Here is a 26,479-nt window from a genome sequence, read left to right as displayed (position 1 = left end):
AATATTCGTATGCTGTTAAATGTATCGTTAGAGAAATTCTGCGTGCTAGGCAGTAGTAGTATTTCGATCGTCAATTGCGATAAATTAGGTGAATAAAACTTTGTTTACTTTACTATTCATGACTGCATTGTTTTTAACGTATTCATGGGTCGGTTAAATTTGCTTCATTTGCGTACAAACATTTCTTTGTAAACGACCCGGATAAGGTGACAATCACACAATCGCTGGCATTGAAATGCTTCATTTCAATATAAAAAGAACATTTGTTTAGTGTATATTATTCAAACTCGTTTCACCAAATAGAGTTTTTGTATATATATACAGCAAATTTCTTTTGAGCGGTACTCAGTACAAAACTAACTTTGTTTCCTTGTACCCGCAGATCGTTACGTCCGACGGTTACCTATTCAACTAAAACAAACGGATCGAACGAACGGACTTAGGAAACATGCGACTAACTTTTACATTGATCTTGCTGGGAATTTGTATTCCATTGCAAGCCAAACCACAACTGTTGGGAGGTGGTGGAGGCTTGCTCGGAACTGGCGTTGGAGGTTCTACCGGTTTGCTAGGAACTGGTGTACTATCGAGTGGTACCACAAGTGGATTATTAGGAACTGGCCTCGGTGCTACTACAGGAGTTCTTGGTTCTGGTATACTAGGAACGGGAACAACTAGTGGATTATTAGGTACTGGTTTAGGAGCAACAACCGGGGTTCTAGGCACTGGACTACTTGGAACAGGAACTACCAGTGGTCTGCTTGGAACAGGTCTTGGAGCTACTAGTGGAGTTCTTGGAACTGGACTACTCGGAACAGGAACTACCAGTGGACTGCTTGGAACTGGAATTCTTGGAACGGGGACTACCAGTGGACTGTTAGGAACAGGTATAGGAGCTACTAGTGGTCTTCTTGGTACTGGTATTCTTAGTGGAGGTGCTACTACAACTACTGCTGCCGTTACCACAACCACTGCTGCCGCTACCACAACAGCTGTTCCCACCACCACAACGGCTGTTCCCACCACCACAACGGCTGTTCCCACTACCACAACCGCTGCAGCCACGACCACAGTAACAGCAACAACAACGACAACAACGACGACGATTGCTCCAGCCACAACTACTAACGCACCAACAACGACAACGATTGCTCCAGCCACAACTACTAACGCACCAACAACGACAGTCACATCGGCCCCCACAGGAACTGTAACATTCAACATTAATGGAAGTACGTAATAATGCACCTGTTTTTATGCAGAAAATAATAACTATTCTTTTTTTATTAGACATTATAACTATAAATGCAAATGATCAAGCAACTATAGATGCTATCAACGCTGTCCTAGCTGCTTCTTCGACTACTACTGCTATGAGTACAACAACCACAGCAGCACCATCCTTTGGAAGCACAGTATCATTCAACATTGGTGGATGTATGTATTGTATAGTTAATAGAACGTGTTTGAAATAACAATCATTTCATTCATTTCGTATCATTTTTTTTAAATTTTAACATTATATTTTTTAGCTATCATTACTGTTGATGCTGCTGATACAGCTACGATTGCAGCGATCATTCAAAGTCTTAACAGTGGATCGACTTCATCGACGGCAATTTCAACCACTTCCGTATTTCCTGTAACTGCAACAACTACGACAACTGTTGTCACTCCAGTTACGACTACGAGTACTGTGTCAGCTTTGGCGACAACTACAACTTTGGGTTCCTCAGCTACTTCAACTACATCTAGCACATCAGCACCCAATAGCGGATCGAACTCAATTTCTATTATTATCAACATAAACGGACAATTTATTTTAATATCAGCCTCCAATCAAAGCTTACTGCTTTTGATGCAACAAATTTTGCAGCAAATTTCAAGCATAACAACAATTACTTCAACAACACAACCTCCGGCCATTCCAATTCAACCGACGTCAGCTCCTGTACAAACTAGTGGAGGACGTCCTGGTGGATGCATGAGACGCCATCAGTCTTCTGAGGAAGTTGGAGGCAATCGAGGACTGCGTGGTGGATTTGGATTTGGCATTGGTATTCGTGGACCCCTTGGTGGAGGATTTCAAGCTGGTTTTGGAGGTGGTATAAGCAACCGAATGCCTGGAGCTGGTATCGGTGCTGGCATTCGACTGCAGGGTCCTTTAGGAGGAAGCATACAGACCGGGTTTGGAGCCGGTTTAGGACGTGCCCATGCCAGTGTATCTGGTAGAACTCAAGGTGCAATTGGATCAGGGTTCCGTGTGCAAGGTCCTCTAGGAGGCGTGGTTCAAGCAGGATTTGGGGCTGGATTTCGAGCTGGTGGACATAGACACGGATAATCAAAGTCATTCATAGATAAAAACAATTCTACTTTTAACTTTTTTCCAACTTATGTTCAGCAATAAATAACCCATGCATTAAACCAGTCATGAATTGGCAGCCAAACAAAAAATTCTTTGTCTTATCTTATAATTGTGCACTCCGATCATAATCCCCAACAACATTTATTTAAATTATTCAATTTACTTGCTCAACTTTTTTAACTAAAGTTGTTTTATAAGTGTGTGCTATCCGAATTGACATTTTCGAGCACGGTTGATCAAGAATTCGAGCAATTTTTCTTAGTCAGGCGCCTTAAACTTCCCTTAAACTGCACCAGTTCAGTGCACCGATTATTAACTGATTAACTCCGATTATTAAAATTAACTGTAAGCCATCATTCGTCGATAGAAAAAAGGCTTTTTTAAGAGGACAAACAATTTCGAGCAAATTTCACTTGGGTGGGTATCCATCAATTATATAACGAGGGTTACATTACATTATATAAATGTTTCGTGAAGGGGAGGGGGAGAATCTTTTGTAACGTAAGGCTGGAAATAGACGAACCGAGATCGTCGCGGTACCGCGAAATTCGCGCCTTGTTTATAACAGTTGTAGAACAGTTGAGCTGTCAAATCTTCCGCGCCTCCAATCGCGCCTGGTGTTTCGCAGAGATACCCTACTTCGGTATTGCTGAGATTTTCGCGGTAGCGCGAATTTATTATTTTTAATTTTTCTGGTGGATTTGTGTGAAAACTCGTGTCGAGAAACGACGTTTGTATTTTATTTTGCATAAATTATGTAAAATAAATAATTTGATTCACAAATTGATAAAAATATTTCTTCTTTGCACATTCAATCGTCACCTTGGATGGTTCCATACAGGAACCGCGATTATCTCGCCTATCTGTCAGACTTTGTAACAGAATTGACAGCTGAAGTCATACGCGATTTTCGCGGTACCGCGACGATCTCGTTTTGTCTATTTCCAGCCTAACGCCTAAGCGTACGTAAACGAGGATTCTTCTTAGTGACTTGACAACCTTTGCGGTTATGCCGGCCTAAAACGAATTTAGCTATTTATTAAATACCAAGGAGCCGAATAGTCCGTCATTGCCAGGAGGTTAGTTCATAGGAGGATTGAACCCAAGACGGAATTTGGTAAATTTTCCTTCCGTCCGTCCTTGGCAACCAAGGGATCGTCGCAGTAACTTTGTATTACGATACTGTGACGACTGTAGTGGTACGTATTTGATGATGATGATGATGATGATGATGACCCACCTCTGACCCCTACAAAGGATTGATATGTTCGATGTATCTTGCGATAATTTGGTAAAGCTACAAATATTCAAACGAGTAGATGTTTGGGAGCTGAGCAAAGCATAGAGGTATGACGAGTTATTGGCCCGATCCACACCAATCTACCAAGCTCCGAACCCGGAGTCTACTGTACGCGCCCGTGTCTCAATTCAATGTAGTCTCATTCTATTAATTTTTTGTATATTTATAGTTTTAAAACTTTGGTGCATTTAGAATGTAAATTAGTTAAAAAAAAAAAATTCATCGCATTTTAAAGGACAAAAGAAAAGAATGAAAAAAATCATCATCACCTAGAGTTGACAATTGACAATACATTTAGACTAATTTGTATGACTTAGTTCTAACAAAATCAGAGCACAATTTTCTAAACTCAGATAACGAACCAGCATTGATGATTTCCTGTGGCATTCTATTGTAATACTGGATACTGTGATACTGTGAAACAAAGAATTTCTGGCTCCTGCAGTCATATAGTTTGGCACTCTTGGAGCATTAGCTCCCCGTGTGGGGTAATTGTGAATGTCTACTCCTCTCACAACTCTTTGCGTAAGATATGTAGGTAGACGTCTTTTTATTAGATTATCAATGAATATCATTGTCTGATACGTTACTCTCTGTTTTATGGACATCCATTGTAAGACCATTCGCATTGTAACAGAAGAGGTATAACAATCAAGGATAGCCCGCATTGCCTTATTCTGCAACCTTTGAAGTCGCGTGAACTGTGTTTCAGTCGCCAGAAACAAAATCGAGGCACAAAAATCTAGATGAGGTCCAATAAGTGATAAGTATAATTGTATCTTACCGCAACGATTTACATCCTTTCTCAGTCTGCAAATAACTCCAACCTTTTTGGCCTCCTTCTTTATAACGTTGTCAATATGGTCCGTAAATCATTTGATGATAGTAGCATGCGATTCCCAGGTACCGACACGCGATTCGAAGTAAATGGCCCGAGATTCAACTATAACGCTAGAAACAGATCTGATCCTTGCAAGCACCATGCGGCTTTGAGCAGCGACATTGCTTTTGATTCCGAATCGAGAAAGCGTGTGTTCAAATCTTAATTTTTTATGAAAACTTTTTTCAGTTTTTTTATGTTTGTCTCTTTGTAAAATACTAGTTTTGTGCTACAATTAGTATAAACAAAATTATTAAGAAGCTAAATTAAAATGATACCTTCTTAAAAACCTTGATAATTTCACTATGTATACCCTTCATTATCAGGATGAGAGAAATATGTATCTCATTTTTCCTTTTCCGTGAAAGTTAATAATAAAATAAATCCAGCTTATCCTATTTAAAAAAACGCAACCTAGGGGATTTGCGCGATCAAAAACCTTTCAACGGGTTGGTATTTTAGAACTGATTAAAGCAGACCATCTTCAATAAAGTGTAATAGCTCAGAGCTTAATGCAAGAGAACATAACACGTAAATCGTGCTATCGAATCTCACACTCATCTGTGGGAATCACTACAACAGTGCGTCTTCAACAACGTTTTTAAGGCTTTCTTTTGGCAGTTGCAGATATAAATTGTAAATTTTAAACAAAATTTTCATGGCAATATTTCAAAAGCATTTAATAACTACTAAATGCACTGCTAATCGCCATCAACTTTCCGATTACAAGGCGATTAAAAGGCATTTAACGGAAATTTGCGGGTAGGGTTAAAACGTGCTTAAGAATATGTTTACAGATTCATTAAAGCCAGTCATCATATGTGTCTTATAAGTCTTAAAAGCGTCTTCAGAACGTTTAACGTTTGAAAACTTTAAAGAATGTTGAGCATCTTCAATAGACATCTTAAGTGCCACAAATCCACTAAACGACCACTAAAATGGTTCTAAACGGCTCAAGCTCTCTACCTATACGGAATATAAAAGGCTTCGTTACTACTACTAAATTAAACTCCAATGTAACCCACCAGCACTGAAGCAAGATTTGAGTAATGGTCGTTGGTGTTGATACCCATGCATCTGACCACATGACCAATCTCATAGATTTTTGCTCAGAAAGTTAGAAGACTATAGGGGAAGGTAGGTAAAGACGGACACGTTAAGGGAAATGGTAAAAATCTAAGGATATATAGGGGCAACGACCATGAAAATGTGCATACATTATCTTACACTCATGGTTTATTAGAAAATGTATTGAAACTTTTAAATTTCTATTGATTTTTGCGTTTTTTTCATAAATGAAAAACATGATTTTTTTCGTGCGGTTTGGAAATGTTCGGGTAAGACGGACACCTGATATGGGAAAGATGGACACCATGAAGGCTAAGATGGACACCTTTAGAAAACGTTGGGAATTGAAGAGTTTTACAGTGATTTAACAAATTCTATCGCTTTCCATGTCCTGGTACGTTTATAAACCAATTCCTGGCCAATTGCAACGACGTTTCATTCAGCCGTGAATTTAGGAATTGTAAGCACCGCTTCTAATAGAACGTAGAATGCAGAATTTAAGGCATCTTTTTTAACATTGGGCACTAACAGTGGACTTTGCATCAGCTTACAGAACAACAATTTAAAACATCGCTTTAGGATATTATTCCGCAGAAAGTCCGCGACCACAGCATATTTGAGGGACTTGTTAACAGGTCCAGCCATTTCTTACATTGAAGATTGAACTTTTTGAACCCCATTCTGTAAAGCCATATAATCTCTCATCTATTCCTGAACGATTTGATATCAGTACTTCATCTTTTTTTTATTATGAAAGTTGTTCAAGTCGTCACAAGATATTGGATTTCGTGAAGCCCCTCATCAGCGTCGAGCGAGTAATAGCATAACGAATGGCTACTATTTTGACCGGTGTTTCATTTCTCACTTATTTCAATACTTTCTCTAATTGCTGATTGGTTTATTGCTTCGGAATACCCTTATTCAAGGTGTTTGAAGAGATATATTCATCACCAATTGATATAAGAAGTAAAATAACTCAACAAATTCGGTGTCCATCTTTCCCTATGACAAAGTGTCCGTCTTTCCCGCTTTGGTGTCAGGATGTTTAAACCAGCAGAAAACAAGATTTTTTAATTCTGTCATTCTCGTTCTTTCGCCAGTTTTTTGCTTAACATTCATGACAAATCGTTCATGTAATAAAACTTCCGAAAATACAAACAATGCAAGTTACAGAGCTTACGACCTGCAGTAATCAAATTAGATCCAAAAAGCTGCGCACAATTGAAAATTTGTTTTGTTCGTGAATTTAACCAATTTCGCATATATTACACGAAAAATGTTTTCAAATGTGTTGTTTTACCTTCAGTTTGGATTCTACATTGTTGAATTACTCGAAAATTACCTTTTTCATGCATTTATGAGAAGTGTCCATCTTACCCGCAGTGTCCGTCTTTACCTACCTTCCCCTATAGGTCATGATTAGGTGAAGCTTGTCGAAACACATCACAAGAAAATGACAGAAATATAAGAATTGCCTGACTTGACAATTCCATTCCATCATCGCTACTGTTTGATCCGGGCTATTTGGTGTAAGTGTGGGTGATCGTTCGATTATCATCTTGCACGATATTCATAGGGACTGTCTACATACCTCCTAATCGAGCTAACGACACAGATACTATCACATCTGTGATTGAAAGTGCAAGCAGTGGCGGGTCAAGCCTCTCCGAGGCCCTAAGCGTTATGGTAGACGGGGCCCCTTCACCAAATCCATCGACGGGGTTAGGGAGGGGGTGGGGGGGGGGGGGTTGTGTGAAATGGTGTACGAATCATACACTGCAAATTTTCTAAGTCTGCTGCAGTTACATTTTTTACTAAAAGCTATTGAGTAATTCATGGTTTTGTCGTTTCACTGAATATCAGTAAAACAAATTACTGAAAATGCAGCTATTTATTCTGTCAAAACGACATGTCTGAGCCTTAAAAGAAAACATAATGCGATGCCCGCTTGCTCGTGATAAACAAAATCTTGATTTGGTAACCTCTTACAGACAAGAAAAATCTTCACACCACTTTGCTGTTCTTGTTGAAATTTCGTGGTAACCGTGAGTGCATACCAAATCAGCAAACTTGTTTCGACAAAATACAGTTTACATCTGTATAAAACTTTATGAAACAGAGATAAACATGAGCAGAATGGACTGCCACCCTGCGCATCTATAAAAACACCAATTTCAATTCCTTTTTTTCGCCAATTTTTAATCGATATCAATGACTAAACAATCAGTAACAACAGAAAAGCTTTGTGGTATGTTCAAATTTTTGGGTAACGTGGATACTGTTTCGAAGCGGACTTTCGACACTTGATCGTCTAGGCGATCCTTTAGGACGTTGAAGTTTAGAGGGCTTACCTTGGGTAGGAGGACATAAGTAAACTCCTTCATAAGTAATAAAGGAGGACATAAGTAATAAAGAAATCGATAGATGATGGATGGGCTTAGTCCTATCCTGACAATCCGAACAAATCTGACTTGCCATGATCGGAGTTGGTTATATTTATACTCAAAAGAAGTTAAAGGTTGGAAAGTTATCGTTTTCGCTAAGCTAGTTACGTTTGTCTTTTATTGACAAGAACGATGGTTCTGAACGATATTTTCTTTTCTACTGTACAGTTTCCAACTCGTGTTTCATAGTATACACGATTTGATTTAAAATCGTCATCGTGAGCATAACACGAAAACAATATTTTGCTTTTACGTTGGTGTTTACCTTTACAATGAATACTGAAGTACCGTCTTGCTTCGAATTACGGCCACTTCATTTTCAATCGGTCAGAGCGATAACTTCTTGCACGCGGGAAAAACAATATTTTCATTCGAAAGTAACTGGAAATACCCCCAGCCGCAAAATCGGGTTTTCGCCGCGATTTTCGACCAAGCGAAAATAAAAATTATGCCATTTGTATGGGGCGAACACACACACACACACAAATTATAGTGGCTGATTATGGATGGGAAGATTATGGTTCTGTCTTTTGTTTCACTCTCGCTCACAGACGATGATGTTCCGTCGCTTTCTCACCAAGTTATTGGTGCAAATCTGTGGTTGTTGCTGCTCTTTCTCGCACGTGAGGGAGTTTTCTTTGTCCTTGTTTTTCCCGTGTGTGACATTGGCTGCGAATCCTCTTGATGCGTTAAAGGAAGTTAAGTTACTTAAAGGGTAAATTGTTAGATGTAATGGCTCTGGCACACCAAATGATGTACCAATTCGTGCACGTTTATGTGCCACACTGCACCTAAAGCGTTATGTGACTAACACAACCGCAAACACAGTATTATGATGTTTGTAGATTTGGGACATATTTTGGTAAACCTTTTATGGGGTCGAGCAACAATTAAATTCCGCATATTGTATACCCTTTAAACCAAACGGCAATCTGCTGCAATCTTTTCATTGTCACTCTGGTGCTCTCTTCGACCAGCGCCCCGACTCATTGAACGCATGCTGTGATGAGACCGGTTCCTACGAGGCCAGACGAGATCGATTCTTATCCGGACCATTTCCCGGATAGAAAGAACCGACTATTCGATAACGTGATTTGAGTAAGGTTAAGAAGTCGTTTCAGCGCTGTCTACAGCATTGTTCGTTATGTCAAAGAAGAAGAAGAAGAAAAGCGGGAGGCTATGAGCCTGCAATGCCGCACGCGGCCTCGGTACGTGGGGGATGGCGAAATCACCTGTAGAACAAAGAGAGCAGGGAGATGGCAGGGAACTGTGGGGTCTTGTCGGCCACGGGCTGCAATCGCCCAAGTGGTTCCGATGAAGCGCTAGTATGTGGTCAGCGAGTGCGCTAGGTAGTTCGGCAGGCGCCAGTCCGACCCGTGGGTGCAACGAGTTCGAGCTGACACAAATGAACTGGATCGTTTACGGATGGTTCCGACAGAGAAGGATTACGCTGGATCTTTTCCTCGGGGCCCCACGCGGGCGCTTAGTTTGGTTTGGCCTCTGGTTAATTCGCCCCTGCCCGCACCTCACTATTGTTTGCCTTAAGGCTTACGGCAAATACAGTTTAAATTTGTTATTCTAAACTATAATAGCATTATTGAACAGCAATACGAAAGAAAAGGAATGGGAAGGAAAGAAGGAGAAAGGGAGTAAATAAATGGGGAACTAACCAGAGCGGAAGGGAGCGGAGGAGCAGGAAGGGTGATAGTCGAAGAGGTGAGATGAGAAGATGAAAGCGGGGATTGCGTGTAGTAGCGTTTACTGTTCCGAAGCGACGATGGGTTCTAAACAATGGGGGACGAGAGCGAAGCGAACTGGACGGAGCATACAAGAACGGGGAGGACATACAGGAAGGGAACAACATGCATTTTTTAAGTCGATTTTCTTCCTTCTGTATTGTCCACATTGTCCACATCTATCTTATGAGCTGCGGATCGTACAAAGCTTCTTCATCTTTTTCTTATTTGACACAGTAACCATTGCTTTTCTGCCTGCCTCAGCCACTTCTTTCTTCTTCTTGGCGCAACGACCTACGCGGTCATGCCGGATAGTTAACCGTTTGCTACGTAAGACGGTCCATACGAGGCTTGAACTCATGGCGAGCATGTTGCTAAGTCGTGCGAGTTGACGTGACCTGTTACTAATTGGTTTACCCCTAGCGAGATACGCACTCCTGGGCCATTAGGATCAAACGGGGCTTGAACGCAGGACGGTCATGTTGTTGTGTTGTGTTCGGGTAGTACGACAACGAGGGGCAGCCAAATCCAGCCAAGCCATCCATAAAATGCGGGGGCGCGTGGAGCAGCTTTGCGAGTGAAAGGACCGGCTGCATCACCGGCAATTGAGGCTCCCGGGGGCCAGTCGCCACAGCCAATCCTCGAGCGCAGCCGCAGTGCTATCGACTATGCATGCAGCATAAACGCCACTTACGCATCCTGCGTCAGGCGAGAGTTGGAGCAAGCAGGGCAAAGCGAGCGAGGCCAAGCCGGGGCGGTTCGCTCCTCGCTTACAGCATCGAGCGAGAGGTGTTACTGTTTCTCTTCCGAACAGTAGACCCCGGTAATTAGGATTAAAAGGGTACACCATGGTGGGTAAATCCTAACCTTCAATCCGTGGGAGGAAGAGAGGAAGGGAGGAGGGGTGGGAGAAGATTAGAGGGTTTGTACATTATTAAAGAAAAAATAATGGAAAGACAATATGTGTTCAATGCTATCCCTCATTTTAATATTTGACCTTCCTTTGGCTTTAACTAAGCATTGGTTGGCTTAACTTGAGCGGACTAGTGCATTGAATGATCTTTTGTTTGAATTATTTTTTTTTTGCACAAGTGCAACTAACTACACTAACAAATAACATAAAACCAGTACGAAGCATGCATTCATTCGATCCGGAAAATAGCTCGAACGGTAAATCGATTCCATCCACACGACAACTTGCGCGTTGATCAAATCCAGATTCGAACGACGGCGCTCTAGCCAACGCGCAATGCATCAGCAGCCAAAAAAAACGGGAAGGAAAAAAACAATAACCCCAAGTCAAGCGCGCTCACACAAGGTCAAGCATTCGCCAATAACTGCTGGGAAAACGAAGGAGGTGGGGAAGGACGTCACTGAAAACGCGTATGATCTGGTAGAACGGATAAAGAAGACAGCAGATAAGCGATATCACTCCCACCACCATCATATGAACAGCTGGTGTGATCGCAACTACCGACCAAGAAGGAGTAAGGGGGAGGACAAGATTCATTTTTTTCTAGCCATCCATAATTTTTTTTTTGTGGCTGCTATTCGATACAACAACCCTGGGAAATCCGCCACAATTTTTGCCATAAAACCCGTCTAAAAAAGTTCGCTTGGTCGAGTAACCTCTTAAACCGGACGTCGTGTGGACGTCGGGTGGACGTCCACACGACGTCGGAAATCTTCAATTTTGCGGCTAGGGACCCTGTAATGCATAATCCGCGGACCACAGGCTGGAGACCACTGCTTTAGATCAGCTGCTTTCTAAATGATCGAGCGTTGAGGGCCAGGAAAATGCATTTTTTTACACATACATTATTATATTATTACAGTTAATCCACAAAATAACTGGTTTATGATATTACACAATGCAATTGGTTATATTATTGTTTTTCTTCAATTATTATATCATCCAAGCAAGTTCCAAATTCATTTTATTAAATTACAATTACTAAAATTGATTCTTCAATTAAGAGTCAGCAGCATAGTGTGCAGAAGTCATAAAAAGTTAGAAACAATTAAGCAAAATCGCTATATATATATATATGCTATATACGCTATATCTATATATATATATATATATATATATATATATATATATATATATATATATATATATATATATATATATATATATATATATATATATATATATATTATATATATATATATATTATATATATATATATATATATATATATATATATATATATATATATATATATATATATATATATATATATATATATATATATATATATATATATATATATATATATATATATTTATAATATATATATATATATATATATATATATATATATAATATATATATATATATATATATTATATATATATATATATATATATATATATATATATATATATATATATATACATATACTTCCTTCAATGTTGCAAATTATTTTCAGGATATATCTGAAGATGGTACAAAAACTTTAACAGCTGACAAATTATCGAGACAAACGTACAATCGTTCAGTACTACAGTAGAACGTCGATTATCCGGGTAGCTCGGGACCGCACGGTTGCCGGTTAATCGATTTGCACGGATAATGGTCCAAGAAATGTCAAATTCATATAAAAATTATAAAATACACTAGTTTTATGATTAATTTACTTTGAATCAATCGATTAATCGTTAGTAGAATATTATTTTAATCAATAACTATAGGTTTTACAACTGTTCATGAACAAAAATAAATTTCGAAAACACCGCTAGACACTACAGAGCTGTACAAAAAACTGGTTGCCCACTTGGCTAACGCTGCAAATCTTCGCTGTACGCTTGAACAGCTGTCACATTTATGTGCACGGTTAAACCGCCCGCCGGTTAATCCGCCCCCGGATAATCGACGTTCTACTGTATTATGAGGCCACGGACAAGTAAGGCCAGGTCAGACAAATTGATAGCACATTTCTTTAAAAAAAAACAAGCTCCTAGAAAATCGTTGCATCCTTAAAAAGCAATAGTGTTTAACCATTGTTCTCGTAAAATCAACAGTCAGGTTTTTATGGAATTATTCGTTTCTATTGTCTAATTTCTCCTCAAATTTTACCATATTGATTGGTCCGACAATCCATGTTATGGTGATCAAATTTGGAAGAGTTCAACGATATGAATTGTCATATTAAAATATGTTCAGTTAATTTTTAATGAATAGGATCTTCCTATCTTTCAAAATTGCGCAAATATTTTCTCGGGCCTGACTGCATATTGTGGCGGGCCGGACTTTGCCGACAGCTTAATAAGTTCAAATTTTACGCGATCATTCATATCGATATTTCCTTTCCGTCGACCCTTCCAAATTTGACCCAAACCCTTCAACAGCTTGCCTTTCCACCATCACTTCGTCCAGTCCACAATTTTGACTGGGGCCCCAAAGGTTAGCCAGGGCACGAGCTGTGGGTATGTATCGCAGCATTCTGCGCTTCCAACTAAGGTAAAAATATTGCACATGTTAAAAAGGCAAATGTTTTCTGCTTCTGATAGTAAAATGCTTCTGATACATAAAATAAATATGCTTCTGATAGGTCTGGTAGTTATAGTAAATCTGATTGTAAACATAACCCCCGGGGAAAAATGGGGGTATATTGGGTTGACAACGCCAAATGGAAGGGGCCCCTCAATCGACGGGATCATCAACGGGGCCCCAAATGGCCGAGGCAATGGAGATTGTTCTTCGTATTATGGCTGTGTATGGCTTTATGTAGATGCAGCTATAACGGTTTTTGGTCTTGTTGTATTCGCAAAATTTGAAATAGTCGATAAAAACCATATAGGTCCATAGGTTCCTTGAGTATTTTTATACCCTTCCCTCTTTGAGTATTTTTATACCCCCTTCCTTCTAACTGAAACCTTTCCCATTTCCACTTCTCTTCGGTCCACAAACTTGATGTGATCGATTAGGGCCAAGAATGAAAATTTTAGTTTTTGCATTAAAAGAAACACACAATCCACTATCCCAGGCCTGGAATCCCGCTGCGCAAAGCGATCGAAAACTTTTCAAACTCAAACTGCAAACATATTTCACAGCCCATAGCTGTGAAATATTTCGCATTCAAAATTGTTGCAAATTTTTAAATGATGTATTTCGAAATTTTCAGCGCTAAAATTTTAGGATTGAAATATTTCTTCGATCGGAATCCAAGCGTTTTCCCTGACATTTCTGCTCGGTTTTTCGATCGCTTTTGGCGGAAAGCGATCGAAAATCCGAGCTACAAAACTGCTCGATTTTGTCGTGCGGGATGTGTATACCAATTTTCGTGTGAAACAGCAGTCTGCTTTCGGCACACAATCGCAAAGCGGTAGCAGGGGCCCCGTATACAAGAACAGGACGGTTCATCCCAGCCAAGAGCGTACACAATGACATCGATTTAACCATTTCTCGAATGAAACCTCAACCCACTGAAGCACCGTTGACCAAACGACCTTCCTAGGCTTTTAAAAGCGGCGCGAGCTTAGTGTCATTTTTTCCTGCTTTCCTGCAAAGATCACTACAGTGCGATTTGTAGCATACTAAACACCTGAATTTGGCATTTTAGTTTTTAAAAATCCACAAAAATTTAAATAGTGATCTTTTTGCCAAATACTACCGCACAAAATATAATTCTTGAATAAAAATCAACGATTTTTTAAAATACCATAAGATTTCGAGTACATGAAATCTTTCGCAACCCTCGCATTGTTTGACGGGAATGTTTGACGGGGTGTGCTTGTGGCTGTTGTTACGGGTTTTCTTTGTGGTTAGACGCAGCGTTCTGTTCTGTGTTCCGTGCATTGGATTTTAGCAACAAGTGTCTCCGCATTTTTTTGGTGAGCTCGTGCACCGACCATCCACACCAACACACCAAACGAACGGAGCCCCTTATTGACGGGGCCTCCTTACCGACGGGGGCCCTTTCCGACGGAGCCCCTTCATAGAAGAGTCCACATAATCGTTGGGGCCCCGTAAATCACCTTTGAGTTTTGGCTTCCGTATAGTTTTTGATCATGTCTTCACGCTAAAAGTTGTATGTAAAAAGTGATAAAACATCATTTGAATATTAACATGGCCCAGATCCCCTTTGGACATTTGAATGCCACCCCTTCCCGATTTCCCCTATTTGTCAGTTGATCACAAAAGTGGAGTAGGGCCCCGCGTGAAAATTTAAGTTTTTGCGTTAAAAGCAGGCACGCTCCACGATCTCAGGCTTGAGATGTGAATACCATTTTTCGCGTGAAAACAACTGTCTATTTCGGCACACATCTGCAAAACAAGTATAGGGGCCTCCAGAGACAAGCACAGACACGTTTCATCCAAGCTAAATTGAAAAGCGCGCACATCGATATCGATGGAATCGTTTCTCGAATGAAACTTCTACCCACTGGAGCACCGTTGCTTGCTTGATGTTAGTCAATTTTTCCTGCTAATTTTACCGGCTACGAGCCGGTGTAGCGGAACTTGGGGCAAGTGTGCCACCTTAAGCATTTCAAGTTATAACTCATTAAAACATGTTTTCAAAAGCCGATTTAAATCTCATAACCATTTTACATCTATTTCCTCCCTTATAAATGAGTTTCGCTTGAAAAAAGTGCAAACAAAACAGTTTTAGAAGTGTTTTAAAAAGGATCCAGAAAGACGTTCTTTTTTGGGCTATGGGGCAAGAGTGCCACTCGTATGGGGCAAGACGGCCACCTGGTTAAAATAACCGTATTTCTTAGATAATTGGAAATTATTACGTTTGTACCACTAGTGTATGTATTCCTACATGTATTTAGTCACCAATGAACCCTTTTTGACCACCAATTGTACCACAATATGGTTTGTTACTGTTCTGTTTTTCTGGCGTGGAATCCGCTCACAATAGCGCACCATTCCGCAGCACGCTACCACAATGTTTACATTTTTGACAGCTCGCGCCTATGAAAGATGGTGGCACCACCGACAAACCGACGTGACACTTCGAACAAAATGAGCTTCAAAAGTTGTCTCCTTATTTCAAATGAAAATACGTTAAACACTAGCGCCATCTCTATAATGATTCGCTTACTACACTGACACAGAGAAGAAACTGCTAAACCCCCTTTTTGTTTTTCTTCGCAAATTCCAATGCGTATTGTTTTATGACTTCTCACATCTTTTGCATTGATTTGGAAACTTATGAAATGATTTTCCTGTGTGTTTTGTCCAATAATTCTAACAAAATCTTGCCTCACACTTTCTTCGCAATTTGTATTTAGAAAAGTTGTTTACATAGAAGCAGCAGTGAACAGAGCTTACTTTGACAGAAGTGATCGCCTCACTGGTATATGACAGTACTTTCGTGTGGGACACTTTTGTAACGCCAGTTTCACGTCGGTTTGTCGGTGGTGGCACACTTGCCCCAAACAGAGATGGCACACTTGCCCCAAAAGATGTAACTTTTTTGAAATTGAATTTTTCAGTGACAAAAAAAAGTTTTTTTCAACTAACCCCACAAAAAATTACACGTTTTCTAAGCTATACGGTGGTGTAAATATTTTCTCGGTGGATTGTTCGCATGATTTTTGAGAGCTTATTTGGTTGGATTAAAAAATTATAATATTCTGCTCAATTTTAAAACTCAATATAAATAAGTTCAAAACAATGGGAAATATCGATTGGTCTATATGAAATTAGGCTCAGAATACTTAGTCATTGGAAAGCAACCAACTGTATACACAATTGATCATTAAACTAAAGTTTTTAAGGAAAAATGCTTGGTGGCACTCTTGCCCCGTATGGCACACTTGCCCCAAATTTCGCTATTGATATTGTGTTTCGGGGCTTTTAAATTTTTGTTTGGGTGTGTTGTATGCTTGCCCAGGTGACAACTGTTCTACATTTTTAGCTTAAACTCCTCGTGAACAGCTCGATTTAACCCATTGCCTCATATGAACGCTTGAAAACATGGGTGTGTGAGTGAACAACGATGTGTTGAAGCGTTGAAGTTTATGTCAGAACTTCGGTAGAAGCCGGACAAACAAGAAGCTTGCAGTTTCGTCCTCGGTGTTCAAACAGCCAAAACACTGAGTAAAAAGAAATAAACGATCTATCCAGGAGCATCAGAATAGCGGAGAAACGCAGGGAAAATAACAAAACAACGTGAAAGAGTGTTTTATAATAAACTTGTTGTTTAATATGGATTGAAAAGTACGCATGTTTCGTTTTGGGCCGGTAGCTTGTGCACAACGTGATGACAATTCTCAAAATGGCACCAGAAAAAACGCTTCACACTGACGTTTCAACTGTTATAATAAGCTTAAACTCTGCAATATCGCTTGCTCTTTAAGCCAATTTTAAGCCTGCTGTTTAAGCTTCCAGCAACTCGAAAAACGCTAACAATCTGCTCGAAAATGTCACTTGGGTGTGTTGTGTAACGGCGTTTTTTCTGGTGCCATTTTGAGAATTGTCATCACGTTGTGCACAAGCTACCGGCCCAAAACGAAACATGCGTACTTTTCAATCCATATTAAACAACAAGTTTATTATAAAACACTCTTTCACGTTGTTTTGTTATTTTCCCTGCGTTTCTCCGCTATTCTGATGCTCCTGGATAGATCGTTTATTTCTTTTTACTCAGTGTTTTGGCTGTTTGAACACCGAGGACGAAACTGCAAGCTTCTTGTTTGTCCGGCTTCTACCGAAGTTCTGACATAAACTTCAACGCTTCAACACATCGTTGTTCACTCACACACCCATGTTTTCAAGCGTTCATATGAGGCAACCCGCACAACAAAATCGAGCAGTTTTGTAGCTCGGATTTTCGATCGCTTTCCGCCAAAAGCGATCGAGAAAGCGAGCAGAAATGTCAGGGAAAACGCTTGGATTCCGATCGAAGAAATATTTCAATCCAAAAATTTCAGCGCTGAAAATTTCGAAATATTTCATTTATAAATTTGCAACAAGTTTGAATTCGAAATATTTCACAGCCATGGGCTTTGAAATATGTTTGCAGTTTGAGTTAGAGAAGTTTTCGATCGCTTTGCGCAGCGGGAATGGGTTAAATCGAGCTGTTCACGAGGAGTTTAAGCTAAAAATGTAGAACAGTTGTCACCTGGGTTCCATTTTTGAAGCAAGTTGCTCTGCGTGGTTTTGGGTTTGGGTGTCTCGTGCACAGGCCATCCACACTAGCAAAAATTGACAGTTTCTCGCTCTGTCCAATACTTTGCGCCAACAATGATGAGGTATTGATTTGAGCTGTGCGCGCGAGTCGCAGCGTTCTTTGCTTGCGACTTTGATGCAAGTATTAGCAGATTTCTTAGAACATTTAATGTGCTGCTTTGAGTAGTTTGGGGCCCCGGTTTTCTACAGTTCGGGGCCCTCGACAAAATACATTGAGTGAAGCGATGGGAAAAATGATTGCGAGGGGGGGGGGGCGGGGGGTGGGGGTAGAATCGATACAAAGTCGAACATCCACAATGACGGGGACCCCCTAGATCGCCGGGGCCCCTGGCGGCCGCCCAGTCCGCCCACCGTTTAACGCGCCACTGAGTGTAAGTGCAATAGTAAACCATCCAAAAACTAATGATCTAATTTTTCTGTTTGGAGATTTTAATTTTTCGCCAGTAACATGATCACCATCACAACAAACAATCTTCATCATTCCCTTCATTCATCATCTGACCTCGGTCAGATCCCGGTTTTTGGATGAAATTAACGCTAGCGATCTTTATCAAATAAGCGGTATCAAAAACTCACTTAACCGGCAGCTCGACTTAGTATTCGCAAATTTTATTCGATTTGCGCCCCTGCCCAATACCACTAGTCTCTCCTGACCTATACCATCCAGCCATCGATTTAACGGTTCGAATTCAAAGCACAATGCCTAATTCTACACTGACTCTGTCAAGTAGAGCTAGGATGATTTTTTATAAAACCAATTTTACTCGGCTTGATGAACTCATTATCAATTTTAATAGCCAGTTCAGTATTAGCAAGTTTAATTCTGTTGATGAAGCTTTATCGATATTTATACGCTTTCTTTTATCCTCGTTTGACTCGTGTGTGCCAATCATCACACCAAAAAGCGGCCCTACTTGGTCTGACCGCCACCTAAAAAAACTTAAAAGAGCTACGGCAGCTGCATTAAAAAAATATACGAAGAACCGATCACCTGTTAACAAATGCATACTTAATGAAAAAACTTGCTTGAACCGTAGTTACAATAGAATACGCTACGGTGGCTACTTGTCTCGGTTGGAGAAGAATTTCATTTAAACACAATAATACGAATGTGACACCTAAGTCGATTTGCCTCAATGACCGAGCTGGTTCAACTGCCTCAGATATTTGTGACATATTTGCGTGTAGATTTGAGGAGGCATACACAATCTCAACTACTGATGAGAATTTTACCAACAACGCTTTAATTAATACTCCTAATTATGTAATCGCCCTTAATTTAATTAATACATCGCAAGAAGCTGTACTAAATGTGCTCAAAGCAGTTAAGCCCAAAGCTAGTTCTGGCCCAGATGGTATTCCTCCATCATACTCAGCCGATGCTGTGAGTCCATTGCGCCGATCTTCACCAAAAAAAAAATTCTCAATGCAACTAGGGAAATTCCCTCTATTTGGAAGAGCTAATGGTTCCCCATATTTAAAAAAAGGTTACATGGAACAAGCAGCCAACTATAGAGGCATAACATCACTCAGTACTGGAGCCAAAGTTTTTGAGAAAGTGATACAAACAAGTTTACTCACGGCTTTTTATCACTATATTAGCCCTCAACGTCACCGGTCTCGTAGTACAGTCATCAACTCCTACGACTTAACAACATGCCCGTCATGGGTTCAATCTCCAAATAGACCCCGCCGCCATACGTAGGACTGACTATCCTGCTATGGGGGGGAATCAATTAGTCACTGAAAGCCAAGCCCACAAGTGGGTATATGCAGGCCTTGACCGATATCGGTTGTTGAGCCAAAGAAGAAGAAGAAGATTAGCCCTCAACAACACGGTTTCGTTCCAAAGCGGTCGACGATTACCTTGTTGACTTTACATAACAATGTCTCCGTAACATGGATAGCAGGATGCAAAAAGATGCATTTTATATGGATTTAAAGGCTGCTTTTGATAGCATCGATCACAACATCTTTGTAGCCAAGATGAATAAGTTGGAACTTTGACGAAATTTAATATGCTGGTTAGAATAGTACCTTGTCAGTCGATCGTATGCTGTATCTTTCCAAAGGTTCCATTCAAGCCCTTTCATTGCATCATCTGTGTTGGATATATTAAAAAGCGGGGCACTCAGGTGCGCTCTCCGCGAGAGCAATCTCTCGTCGGCTGACGAGCACGAGTGCCCACCGTCCCAGTACCGATGGAGATCGATCTCTCGGTACCGATCGACATGAGAGGGAACATAGGGAGAGGTCCAGAAAGAGAACTTAGAAAAGGGGGCATTCGAATCCGCGACACATTGCCAGCGCCTACACGTATGGTCCAAAACATACAAAATCATACAAAATCATAAAAAAATCTGCGCCTTTGCGAACTGGCGGCTACCCGACCTTTACCAAGCCAACCCGAATAGTTGTGTTCGATAAACACGTATGCGTATCAGGTAGCTAAAGTTGTACTGCTTACCTGTCGTATTCCGCTGTGATACCGAGCGAGACGCATAGACAACGCGTATAGAGGACATGTGTAGCCGTGAGGAAACTTTTCTGTGTTTCTTTTGCCTTGCCCTTGCCCTTAGATCCTGATGGCTGAAGCATGCATACCTTTCGGGTACGTTCGTGGTATAAGCCCTGTCCCTCTCATGTTAATGGTGAAGATAGAATCGTATGCAATCGGCACTGCATTCGGGTGTGGGCAGGCCTGTGGACGGCGTCTGTACGCAGACATTTGGAGCAACAGCTCGCTATCCTCCCGCGTATCAAATTTGATTTTTTCGTTTGATTCGACGACGTTTTTTGGCGACATTCATTTGACTTTCATTTTGGAGTGCACTGGATCGCATTCTCCTTTGTGACATTTTTTCTTTTAAATTCGTGTACTCCAGCAAGAAACCCTGATTTTCTTACTGGCAAAGTGAAAATATTTCATTGTTCAGTCACTTACGATCGGTAAAGGCACCAGGTAGTTTTGGATTCACAAGATGAATGTCAATTAACATTCAAACTACATTTTTTACAGTTGTGTCATCGCAAAGACATTGACGGTAACTACAGAAATGAACGTCGTTCTTCAACAGTCGTGTCATGGCAACAGTGAATGTGATGTACGAAAAATGATTTTGACTAGTAGCCTACTGCGAATGTAAAAAAAATGTCAACAGTTTACAACACAGAGTCAGAATTCAATAGTTGAACGCTCGATAGTTGGCTGACAGTTCAATTAAAAGGCATGCGTGTGTATGGAAAACCCGGTTTTTGAAAAATTCACAAAAATTTCATGGCCTGCCGAGAAAAATTTCATAATTTTTTTGTATTGAAAAACGTGCTAACTAAAAAGCACATCTTCCATAGTTGACAGGGCATCGAAGTTCAACCAATGAGTTCAGACTGTATATTGACTATGAATGAACTATTGAATATGTGCTTTTTATTTTTTTGCCCGCGAATAACTTTGACAGTTATTTGAATGAAGCACAAACGGATTATAGATTATAAGATAAGAAAAACGGGTGCAGTGATGTTTATCTACTGTGAAAGAAGGTTTCAATATTCAGACTTAGTATTTCGATTAAGCCGGACTCCCCATATTTTCATCCATTTTCTGACTTTGAGGCATTTTTGGAATGTTCGGAAACCATGTATCGGAACACCACTTTCTTCACTTCATTGATGAGGACACTCTCTTTAGCTATGGTTCTGCAAAAATCAGGCCGATATCTTTAAATATCTCGAAACTCCAAGCACTTTAAAATAACGTGAATTGTATGGCAGACGAAGGCGCGAGACCGCAAGCGGTTTCGGACACTCCTGAGGCAGGCCAAGACTGCAAAGCGGTTGTAGCGCCGGATAACAGTGTAAAAACCGTGAATTGTATGAGGTCTACTGTAAGTTGGTAGCCTTGTAAGTTGTACTCGTAGGTAGACTGTAAGTTGGTGTGGTAGGTTTAAAATACCGTCCAGGTAGTCTCAAAGTTAGCAGATATGTGGAGCATTGAATATAATTATTAGATTTTCAAGTTAGGGTGACCGCCACTGAAGTTAAGTATGAGTAAATGTCATGCTTTGCTTATTAAAATTTTATTTATATGCCCTCTAATTTTTACAAAATAAAAGATGTATGGTGGAAAATTTGTCATGAATAGTTTTATTGGAGGCTACGAGAAAATGTAGAAAAGATTCTAGGTTGAAGAATAAGTCCATACTCTGTTTTCCGGGTCAGATTCTAATGTGAACGGCATTATTCAACAATCGCGAGAGGTTCTTTTAACAGCCCAGATGCGACAAATTACGACGGCTGTTGAAAAACCAATGGCAAGTTTTGAATAATGGTGTATAGATTGAAAACTGAGTCAGAAAACTGTGTAATGACCAGTGTTGTTAATTGTCGACATTTTTTTATGATATTCGCAGAAAGCGGGTGTCAAAATCATTTTTTGATCATGATATTCATGGTTACCATGACACGACTTTCCAAAAGCGACAATCATTTGTGCATTAACAATCAATGTTTTGGCGATGACATGATTGCAAAAAATGTAGAATGAATGTCATTTGACATTTTTCAGTGAGAATCCAGAACTGCTTAATCGTGCGTTTACCGATACTAAGCCATTAGACCACTTGATATTTTCACTCAGCGAACCAGGAAAATGGTATTCTCTTACAGGAGTATAGAAATTCACGCGAAAACACGAAAAAAGGACCCATTTTCGATGAAGATCTAGTTCACTTGAGGTACGGCAAAATCAAAAAGTCAAATGATTGTAGCAGAAAAAATATCATCGTGTCAAATGATTTTTTTGTCCGTGATTGTCGAATGAATGCGTGGATCTAGAATGCGATGCTTCAAAAAGTATCATTTTGTAAAATTTTATGTCGACGACTATCACCGTTCGCAACACTGGTAATGACTATCACCGATCGAAAGCACTCCTCGTTCAACTGCGGCCCGCGACCCAAAACGAGTTTGACATAACCATTATAAACAACGAAATTCACCCCAGGACAGATGTGGGACAACGGGTGCTTAGGTAGAAAAGGTGCTCCAACTAAAATTTTAGAATAACAATACATTTACATTTACATTTACGTACGAATATGTTAAACACTAGGGCCATCTCTATAATGATTCGCTTACTACACTGACACAGAGAAGAAACTGCTAAACCCCCTTTTTGTTTTTCTTCGCAAATTCCAATGCGTATTGTTTTATGACTTCTCACATCTTTTGCATTGATTTGAAAACTTATAAAATGATTTTCCTGTGTGTTTTGTCCAATTATTCTCACAAAATCTTGCCTCACACTTCCTTCGCCATTTGTATTTAGAAAAGTTGTTTACATCGAAGCAGCAGTGAACAGAGCTTACTTTGACAGAAGTGTTCGCCTCACTGGTAAATGACAGTACTTTCGTGTGGGACACTTTTGTAACGCCAGTGTCACGTCGGTTTGTCGGTGATAACACATCAAACATAATTACAATAAAGTAAAATGTAACTAATCGTGTAATATACATTCGTTTTATTTCAGCATAACTTAACAGAATGGTTTGATCAACACAAAGATAAATATCACTAAAATAAAGGAAAATTATTATTTTTCATTTGAGAGCCAGTTTTTGCATAATATTTGTCCAAAGGGTAAAATTTAGGAATAAAAAAAAATCATTAGTGCGAACGTTTTTTGCGTTTTCGTGCGAACGAAACTAGTGGGCTTTGCTTTCAGTGAGTTTTTTATTTACTCATAGCAGGATAGTGTTGGTAGAGTATAGTTCTTCGTAATGTTTGTTGTTTCTCCAGCCAATGACGTACGTGCATACGGGAAAGGCCAACTGCTTACGGAAAAGCCAGCTTTAAACGGGAAATGCCCCTGGCTATGGCGGTCAATGGAAAGTTTTCTCGCGGTCCAGCAGCTGAACCTGTTAAGCACATAACCGACTAAAAGCGGCAATATAGGCTTGGCTTTCAATGACTTATTGATTCCCCCCATAGCAGATAGCAGATAGTCTGTCCTACGTATGGCGGCACGGTCCATTCGAGGCTTGAACCCATGAGGGGCAGGTTGTTAATATAAAAATTATATGTGATTTTAACGAATAAAGAGTTTAATTTTATGTGGAGGGAAAATGCACGAATGACCTATTTACAGACAGATCCGCCAAACATTCTGGGGTCGCATTCTTCAGTAATTTTAAAAAGTGAAATCCCACACTATTCTTCTGTAGACTTGGAGAACCATCGGCCAGAGGTTTCAAAAGGTTTCGACAGTTGTATTTTCCATCAGGATACGCCGTGTGTGAACGCGTCTAGTAGGTAACTCTCTACGGAACGATTGTTTGATGGCGAATCTTTACCCCTCCACCGTCAAAAAAAGATTCGCGAACCATTTTGCATTTCCATGACATGATTCTTCTGTGGATTCGAAAATAGCGATTTTATTAACGAATACACATTAACACTTTTTTACCGTATGGAAATCATTAAAAACCTTCAAAAGAGTGCACTCCTATGCGCAGGGATGCCAAAAATAAGTTTAACAAAATATAGTAAGTGTTCGCTATCTGGATGCTTTTATACTGAAATGTTTTTTAACTGGATTTTCGCTAGTTTCCAGTCCTAAATGTTCTAACGGTTGTATATTGTGCATTTCTTACAAATAAGAACCCGATATTTAACGAATCAATATGTTAAATTACAATAATTGTATCCTGATAAGATTCGTGGTGCGTGAACGCAAAAATATTGGTGAATCTATTTTGACATTTGTTTCTGGTGCAAGGGAAAAGATTCGCGAAGAAAGATATGCCGAGTCTGAACGTACCTAATCACTTGTTTCTGGTTTTTTTTGACACTTGTTGCTGGTGGAAGGGGAAAGATTGCAAAGAAATATATGCCGTGTCTAAACGTACTTAACGCGTTATTTTTGTTTATTAGTTGTTTAAGATTTTTCCTGTTTACGATCTGCATTTTATTCAGATTTCCACTGATGAATAAAGTTGAAGCGTATTCTTAAATTAAAACTAATTACATTTAATTGTAATAACCCAAACGACGATCAAATATAGCAATCAATTCAACATATCAATTTCAGTCGGTAGGTTATTTTGAGTTGATCACAACTGGTACATGGTACAACTTAACAACATAACAGTCATGGGATCACACCCCGTATGAATCTAGCCTCTCAAACGTATGGGTCTCAAACAGTCACATTTAGGCTATTAGCTATCATACATCAGGCTATTAGAGGCTAAGCCAGACAACCAATAAAACATATATGTACGTTGATAGTGATGTTGCCCCAAATAAGAAGAAGAAAAATTTCGGTTATAGATGGCCATTAACTGAACGTCTGGTAAGGAAGGATAAGGAGGGGGCTATCTATTGAGCCAGATTTCTTAAAGCTGAGCTCATGTGATATTACTAGATCTAATCTTGGATAAAAAACCGATGAAATTAATGATTGGTATGATCAACTACCAGGATCCTTCTTTTTCTTTTATTTCGTGCAACGTCCTAAGCGGGCATGCCTGCCAATACAGATTCAAGACTCATTGAGTACCAGGATAGTCAGTCATTACTACGAAAGGTCCAAAGAAAGTCTGAACCCATGACGGGCATGTCATTAAGTCGGACGAGTAGACGATTATACTAAAAAATCGTTCAGGGAAATTGAACGGGTCATTTAAAACTGACAGGTATTACGAAGAATGGTCATAAGGCTAAAATTTAGGATACAAAGGCCAGCGCCCTTCTTTAATATTAGATGGGATTGATTTCTATCCGGTACATCACCCAGTATCAAGAACTGACTATCCAGTTTTTCTTCTTCTATATAAACGTAATGACCTACGCGGTGATGTAAGCCTGTACAGGGTTTTCATTTGAAATGTGTACTGCATATTGTGCATATAAGTCATTTTGCTATGTGTGCTGCATATTTTGTCGCTTACGAAATTTACTTTAACTCCCAGTACATGCTTGGACTGGTCCAATGTTAATTTTAACCCGTCCAAGTTTAATGTTGATAGCCCTATCGAGGTGCTGGTTTGCCTTTTCTTTTCTTCATTATTCTACACATTTTGACACATTTCATGCACAAACACAGAAAGGGGAATATTTGAGCTTTAAAATGATGTGCCGTTTGACCCTGAACTCGTTTTATATACTAAGTAATTAGCATTTGAAAATGCACTCCAACGCGATTAATAGGAATTATCGAACAAATAAAACCGACGTCGGTTTTTAGCGAAACTGCTAAGAACGCATCTGGTGGAGAACTGACCGACAGAAAAAAATCATTAACTTTCGCATCAGGGCCTACTAGGGGTCAGTTACATTTTTAACTGATCCTAGTACATCATGGCAATCATGTAAAATTGAAAAGTGGATGGCCTGGGACTGGATTTGAAGAAATTCAATAAAATCGTGCCTAATGTCCGAAAAAAATATTATTATCTTGCTTTAAGATTTAACTAGTTTTCTTTTCTAGGGTGTTTAATCTAAGTATATGGGAAACTTAGTCTGTCCTGTTCCAGATT

At 39.7% G+C, this 26,479-nt stretch overlaps 1 protein-coding gene across 12 annotated transcripts in view; it reads right to left on the bottom strand.

Moving 5' to 3' along the window:
- Nucleotides 1-26,479, bottom strand: part of LOC120948822 (uncharacterized) — a 120,696-nt gene that overhangs the window by 51,731 nt on the left and 42,486 nt on the right. The window lies entirely within an intron of this gene.

This window comes from Anopheles coluzzii, chromosome 2 (genome assembly GCF_943734685.1).
Source record: "Anopheles coluzzii chromosome 2, AcolN3, whole genome shotgun sequence".
In the NCBI taxonomy this organism is placed as follows: Eukaryota; Metazoa; Arthropoda; class Insecta; order Diptera; family Culicidae; genus Anopheles; species Anopheles coluzzii.
This window is presented reverse-complemented; position numbering and strand designations above follow the sequence as displayed.